Source organism: Electrophorus electricus, chromosome 18 (genome assembly GCF_013358815.1).
Source record: "Electrophorus electricus isolate fEleEle1 chromosome 18, fEleEle1.pri, whole genome shotgun sequence".
In the NCBI taxonomy this organism is placed as follows: Eukaryota; Metazoa; Chordata; class Actinopteri; order Gymnotiformes; family Gymnotidae; genus Electrophorus; species Electrophorus electricus.
The window spans coordinates 12175276-12183381 of NC_049552.1; positions in this window are offsets into that span (position 1 = coordinate 12175276).

The following is an 8106-nucleotide window of genomic DNA, read 5'->3' on the forward strand; positions in this document are numbered from 1 at the left end:
TTACAGCATTTTGGCTTTTCATTTTGCTCCCCTCTAGCTGAGTGTGTAGTGGTCTTAGATATAGTTGAATGAGCTGAAGGTACATGGTGGATTGTGACCTTTGGTAAATACTGACTGATTGGGGAGGCCAGGGATCCTGGTGCGGCTGAGATGTAATTACTGGGAGTACTGAAAGAAGCCTTGTGCTGTTTGTCTTGGCTAGGCTTGAGCTTCTCAAGCATGGTCTTCTTGATGTGCTCCATTCTGGCTGTCTTCTTCAGACTGGGCATCAGTGTGGAAGGAGCTTTAGAGGGCAAGGCTAAGTCAGTATGACATATCTGAGGCTTTTGCAGGTTGTATTTATCAGGTCTCAGCAATGGCAGAGGTGAAAGTGAGAAAACAGCAGAGGTAAGAGACATGCAGGTGTGTGTCAGCTCAAACATACACTGGTTAGTCTTTTCTCCTTCGTGTTGTAGCCTGTTACCAGTCCAGTGTCCATTCTTCTCGTTCTTAATTTCTTTACTATTGACCTTGTCATCTTTACAGAGGGGGGGAAGGGAAATCTGCATCCAGTAGGGTGGTCTTCCCTTCTGTAATGCCTGCTTTGTTGTACAATGTGGTGGAGAATAAAAGGGTAAGGGAGACGAGGAGTGAAGCTCCGAGGTTGAAGGCAAAGATAGAGAGGAAGAGCCATCAGAAGGAGATGAGGTGCCAGAGTTTGAAGACAAAAAAACAGGGGAGGAGAAACCATCTGAAGAAGACGGGGAGGAGGAATAAGAAGATGAACTGAAGTAAAACGTGGGTGAGGACAAGGAAGAGGAAGATGCATGTCTGGGAGATCTAACAAAAACATCAACGGGGGTTGATAAAAGGTCAGAGGAAGAGGGGGAGGAGGAACAGGAAGACGAATCAACATAAAAACTGGATGAGTATAAGGAAAGTGGATTTGTTTGAGCAGAATACACTGAGGCTGAAATCTTGGGAACCTGCTGGTCACCCTTCAGAGGGAGCAAGTAAGAACTTGCTTCTTGTTTAACCTGAAAGTCAGTGTGCACAGGATGACTGGGTGTAAGAACAGGAGATGAGAAGTTGCCAAAGGTAGGCCTGAGGTGGTAGTCCTTTGGTCCATTGAGGGTCCAGTGTTCTTTTCTCCAGGTGCACTGAAAACAGGACCAGCACAGTATGGAACCTTCCTTGTCCTGGTTCCATGAAGAAGAGAAATCAGTGTTGCACTGTGCACAAGTGAATGGATCCTTGGGGGAATGTGCTGAAGGTAACTTCTTCTGCTTCCCTGCATGAAGGGCAGAGAAACCAAATGGAGACAGCTTATATAGGCAATTAACAACAGAAAAGATCATAAATCAATAAATATTTAATTTTTGTGTGAAATACTTATACCCTTGTCTGCACATTTGTCAGGCACAAATATGATCTTGTCCAAACACTCTCCACGAAATTGAACCACCTTTTCCAGACCGAGTAGATACAGAAATTCTTTGTCCCATGAGGGAATGAAACTGAGGTGCTTTGTTGGATCTTGCTGTCAATCAAAAGAGAAACATCCATATCACACTTTACAGAATCATGCCAGAGAGGCCCTACTGTGTCATAGCATGTCAAAATAAGTAACGTTATGACACATAGCTTTAATGTTTGCAAGACCTAAAGACATGGGTTTTACTGATGGGTGATGTGCTACTTTACTATAAATTTGCTAAACGTGACAAAAAGAAGCAAGAGAGAACACAGAACACCTGTACAAATTCTTGAATATAAGAAAAATGATCAATAAACTAAACATTTAAAAATGCTTTAAATCTTTTAATTGTGGACCAGTTTGGATAATGTATTTGATCAAAGGCCCATATGGAATAGTGTACAATGGCATTTGACAAGCAGATGTGATTTCCACTGTAAAAACTTTGTGGCAGTGCATTTCTAGTTAGATGTGCATCCAAAAAAAATATCCAGCTACTGCGGCATAATGTCAACATTTCCAGATGTGAAGGCAGTATAAAAATGTTTCTAGAAAAAGGGTTTCTTCTTCATGGGAGACTTATTAATGACAAGATTTAATGGATGTATTTGAATAACATGAATAACGTGCAGTTCTTACAAATAATGTGGGAATATGATGGTAGTATTTCAAGTTCAAGTTTGGTTTATTTGTCACATACATAGTCATACGCAGTATAACTCGCAGTGAAATGGTTGAGAGTGCTCTGTCCAAACTGAGGAAAAAGAAAACGGGTGCATAGAGAAATATATATTCTATATATGTACAAAAATATATTAACAATGTATGTACAATATATGTATATTATGTTTATATACACAATGTACAATGTATATGGTTGTGTATATATATATGTACACAATGTACAGAATGTACAGGTCCATTTTGTAAAATGACATATTTACAGTTTTTATGTTATATAAAAAAAAATAGATAGATAGATAGATAGATAGATAGATAGATAGATAGATAGATAGATAGATAGATAGATAGATAGATAGATAGATAGATAGATAGATAGATAGACACACACACAGAGTTATGTTACATGGTGGTGGTGGTCCCCAGTTTCCCTGAATCAGGGCCCGAATGGCCTGTGGGAACAAACTCCTCTTCAGTCTCTCTGTCTTGGTCTTCAAGGAGCGAAAGCGCCTCCCTGACCTCAACAAAGAGAAGAGCCTATTGTTGGGATGGGTGGGGTCCTTCACAATCCTCCTGGCCTTGGTCTGGCACTGCTTGTGGTAGATGGTCTGCAGGTCAGGAAGTTCCGTGTGAGTGATGCGCTCTGCTGAACGCACTACCCTTTGGAGTGCTTGTCTGTCCTGCTTGGTGCTATTCCCAAACCAGACTGTGATGTTCCCAGTGAGGATGCTCTTGATAGTGCAGGTGTAGAAGTTCCGCAGTACCTTGGAGGGCAGTCTTAAGTCTCTTAGGCGTCTGAGGTGGTAAAAACGCTGACGAGCCTTCTTTGCCAGGGAGTTGTTATGGCAGGACCAGGACAGGTCCTGCGAGATGTGAACACCAAGGTACTTGAAACTATCTACTCTCTCCACCATGGTTTCACTGATCCTCACTGGTTGGTAGTGCCGCTCCTGCTTCTTGCTGTAATCCACGATCAGCTCCTTTGTTTTACTGACGTTTAGCAGATTATTTTCCTGGCACCAGTTTTCCAGGTGTTTAATCTCCTCTAGGTAGGCCCTCTCATCGTTGTCCGAGATCAACAACGGTGTCGTCAGCAAACTTGACAATAATGGTGAAGCTGGAAGTGGCTGTGCAGTCGTAGGTGTACAGTGAGTAAAGCAGGGGGCTTAGGACACAACCCTGAGGAGCTCCAGTGCTGAGGGTGAGGGTGGATGAGGCACAGTTGCCCACCCGTACTGATTGTGGTCTGTCCGTTAGGAAGTTGGAGATCCAGTCACACAGGGATGTATGCAGTCCTAGATCCTCCAACTTAGTAGTGAGTAGGGAGGGGATGATAGTGTTAAATGCTGAACTGTAGTCGACAAACAGCATTTTAACATAATTTCCCCTCCCTTCGTCCAGGTGGGTCAGTGTGGTGTGGAGCAGATGTGCAATTGCTTCATCAGTGGAGCAGTTGTGGCGGTATGCAAACTGCAGTGGGTCCATGAAGGCTGGCAGTGAAGATGTGATGAAGTCTCTGACTAGCTTTTCAAAGCACTTCATCACGACTGATGTGAGGGCAACAGGGCGGTAGTCATTGAGGTCGGAGGGTCGAGGTTTCTTCGGGACGGGGACGATGGTGGATCGCTTGAAGCTGGACGGGACGATACCGAGCGTCAGGGAGAGATTGAAGATGTCTGTGATTACCGGGGCTAGCTGATCTGCGCAGGCTTTGAGGACCCTCCCGTAGATACCGTCTGGTCCCACCGCCTTCCTGGTATTCACCCTTTTAAACTCTCCTCATGTCACTCTCCGTGATGATGAGAGGGCGCTGTTCTATGGTGGGCTCTGCGCATGCACCGTTGGCTGCGCCGATAGTACCAATGAAACTGAAATGAGAGCTGGCTCTTTGGTCTGGTGCTCAAAACAGACATTTACCATCTAGAAGACCTTGGTTTGTGACCAGGTGTGGTTGTAGCCTAGTCAATGAACCCAGGATTTATCCCTGCTTTAACTTTAAGTGTGAGTCAATATCACCCAGCCCTAATTTAATGTATAAAGGTCAACTTTGCTAAGATATTGTAATGGTCGGTTCTTGGATGTGTCCAGTCTGTGACCATCAGGTGCCTGGAGGCTCTGAGCAGCAGTGGGACAAAGAGTCAATTTGCAATCAGAAAAAACTCTGGTTTATTGTGGAGTAGCATGAGTAATTTACAGACAGCATCTGTGTGCCGAAAAGAGGAGGTACAGGGGTTTCTTTGTGGCAAGAGAAGGCAGCAACTGTAAAAGCAACATATTACAGGAATCTGCTGTCAAAGATATTTGCATATTGTTGTAATCTAATTAGCATTACAGAATATAGCTCTTCTACCCAGCAACAGTGTGAAGAAGATAAAACATCTGCATGACAACAGATTGCAATAAGACATGTATAGGATATCTGCAAGAGAGCAAAGACAGATTATTTATAGATCATCCAGCTCAACACTGGAACATTACAACAGTACAGAAAAGAGGAAATCACGTACGAACATAGGCTTATGCTGCAAGAGGGGGAAGTATAAGACTATTAAAGATTTTATTTTTACAATCCTATATAAACTTAAAATTAACTGATAAGGTAAATCAGAGAAATCTGTGCAGTGCTATTGGTCTTCGGAAACTGACAATCCTGAACTAACTTAGCTATCTAGCTAGCTAATATTACCAACTAATACTGAATTACAATTTTTGTGTTAATAATACAATTAATTGATCAAAGGATTATAAAGAAATGTAAAGACATGTTTTCAGACAAACCTTACAAAATGAATGAGTCGAACAAAATCTAATTTTTGATAATCAAATTTTCATATGCATCAATCGACAAATAATAGATCATCTTATATGTGCTTTGTAGATGAGGTGCTGTTGCAAAGAATTTAGCATTGTTTTGATGTTGTTCATTGTTTTTTTTTAATTAAAACAATGTAAAATCACACTGATGAATAACATTTATGAACATCTGCTTACTACACTGACATCAACTCTTTGTTTCAGTGAGAAATAACATTTTATTATACTTCTAGTAAGCAATAACTTCTAACATGTTTTTATTTTACTGACTATATATGACCAGGCATCCATGTTTACTGAATGGGTTGTATTTCAAGCTGTTAACCAGTTTTTACATAGCTAGCTGCTGAATATAATGCAATTGCATGACACACTGCCACGTTCAATAGGTCTGCTAAATACATAAAACAAAAACAGATTTGTATTTCAATATTTTAGTGGATAGCATTATGGTTGCATTTAACCATTGCATTATTCTGTAAAATCAGCAAGTTTTGGACCATGCTGATAAGTTATGCATCCGCAGACACCAGCATTGGAATAATGATTAATTACATACCACACTACTACAGAATCTTCACACTCAACATCAGGCACCCAGTTATTCAAAGGTAATCTGACTGGATCTGTCATCTTGGATCAAAAATTGAAAATGGTTTGTTCAAAAGACAAAAAGTGATTCTGAAATTGGTTTATATCACATAATTCAATCTTTGTTTTTTTTTTACTGGTTCAACCTTTCAGTATATGGTGTTCAAGACATTTTAGTGGGACTGGGATACCGTTCATCCAAAAAAATCATGATTATCATTATCCCATCAGAAGGGTGAATTCAGAGTGGATTTCAGGAGCAAAATGTAATAAAAACATTTGTAAAAAAAAAAAAAAAAAAAAAAAAAAATGGGCCAAATAAAAAACTGCATAATATTAAGTTTTTATTGGTCTCAACAGCAAATAACCAGAAATGTTTCAACACACCAACATGTGTTAGCTTGATTTTATTTTCAAAACATTTAAATCATTTCAGGATTTTATGTTTGTGTACAAGAAATGACAAAATTTCTTAGTAACTCAATATTGGGACTACTCCTCATTTCACTATTACTAAGGAAGGTTCACTTGCTGCGCCTTTTACTGGGAACATCATCAGGGGGCACCCAACACAAAAGAATGTGCACTGAGTCTTAAATAGACTGACATTTCAAAGGAATTCTACCATAGTGATTTGGTGTCATTTGGCCCCAGAAACTGATTCAGGGTTTACTGAAGGGGTTATTTCTTTTAACAGCTGTCACAGCTAAAAAAGAAACACAAAACAAATAAAATTTCCCTTTTCAAGTGTTCGAACATGCACGTCGTAATTCAGTGGGAAGCTTTTTTTTTGCATATCCGGCATGAACGTTACTTGTCCTCTTTGATAGATAATAGTTCATTTTCGACCTGGTTTGACGCCAGTTAAAGGAAATATTTGTCTCCCGTGTTTTTATTGTCGATGTTATTGAACATTTTCAGTAATTCCAACTCTCTTAACTAGCTACTGTTCATCAGCGATACACCACCGAGTTCTATGCTAGCTGCTAACTTGCTAGCCACATAACGCACACAGTCTAATTAGCCAACTAAAAGAAAACACAGCCCTAATTAGCTGGCTAGCTAAAGCAAAAATACTCCAGGGAAACGTGTAGGTACGTTTGACAGAAAAGTATGACTGAACAGAAAATAAACCAATAAGTTTTGTTTCTAGATAGCTATAGATATAGGAAAGCATAATTTATCGTTCCAATTATGGAGCTAATAGGATTAGCTAACAAGATAACTAGGAAAATGGATCGTTTCATCCATGGAGCTAGCTAGTTTAACCAAATGTATTTGTCTTTTCATTTATACTGCTAAGATAATATAACCGCTAACGTAAATTATAACTTTTTGGGTCTTATTTGCATTACTTACCCGCTCATTTTGTCCGTCCTTGTTTCTGCATCGAAAACTCTGTCTTATGCTAACGTCAAATTTAGTGGCGATCATGTCCATCCTCTGCTGTTAAACAGAAGAAAGATGCTAATCTCTAGCTACAGTTTGATTGTTAGAGGTTCTCGTTACCAGCGTCGTAAGAAACAAACACACAAAAAAATCAGATTACCGTTCATAAAATGATAAACTGTTCACATATACTGTAGGAAATATTTTAAGTCAAATTATAATAATACCCACAAGATGGTAGTAATGCACTTTGAAAACTGCACAGGACTCTCATCTCACTTTTTAAGAAGATGTTCGTCGCAGTGGACTACGGACTGTTCGACTAATCCACAGATATAAAATATCTTGCACAGTTAATCTATGGACTCTTAGACTAACCCACAGATATGAGATATCCAGTACAGTTAATCTACGGACTGTTAGACTAATCCACAGATATGAGATATCCAGCAGTTAATCTACGGACTGTTAGACTAATCCACAGATATAAAAATATCCAGCACAGTTAATCTATGGACTGTTAGTCAATAACAACCCCCCCCCCCCCCCCCCCCCAAGGATTTAGTTAATTACTCAGTTATTAAATTTAATTAATTAATTAAAAATCAGACCAGATAATATCAAAATATATGTAATTGTCATGTTTTAATTGTAAATTATAATACTAATTAAATTTAGGGGTTTTAATAATTCAATAAAAATCTTGATATTGAGATAGCGGCTGTGAGCCAAACTTGATTCGACAAATATGATTAATTCAAATGGTACAAAACTGTTTTGCTGGCTAAGTATCTTGAGATAATTAGGTAGTTTGCTTCTGCAAGTTGATACTGACTTTTCTTGTTATTTGTGCTTCCATAAAAGGTTGTGGCGAAAAAAATAATTTCTGTAGTTTTCTGGTGTATGTCAGATACATTGTTAGTAATTAGCGTGATATTGACAGCCTTGGTTCTTAGATATCCTAGAAGGTGGCCAAGTTTAGAGTTCATTGTTGGGGTTGTTGTAATTTAATCCTGTTTATGATAGGGGTTCTTCCTAGGTTATGCTGTTCGCACCAAAGTTTTAAATACACTGGCAATATTCTAAACATGACAGGATACTTGCGCATCAGACATAACCTAGTTTGCCAGTGTCCTTTGTTGGAACAAATTTTGTTTTTATGTCTAGAGAAATCA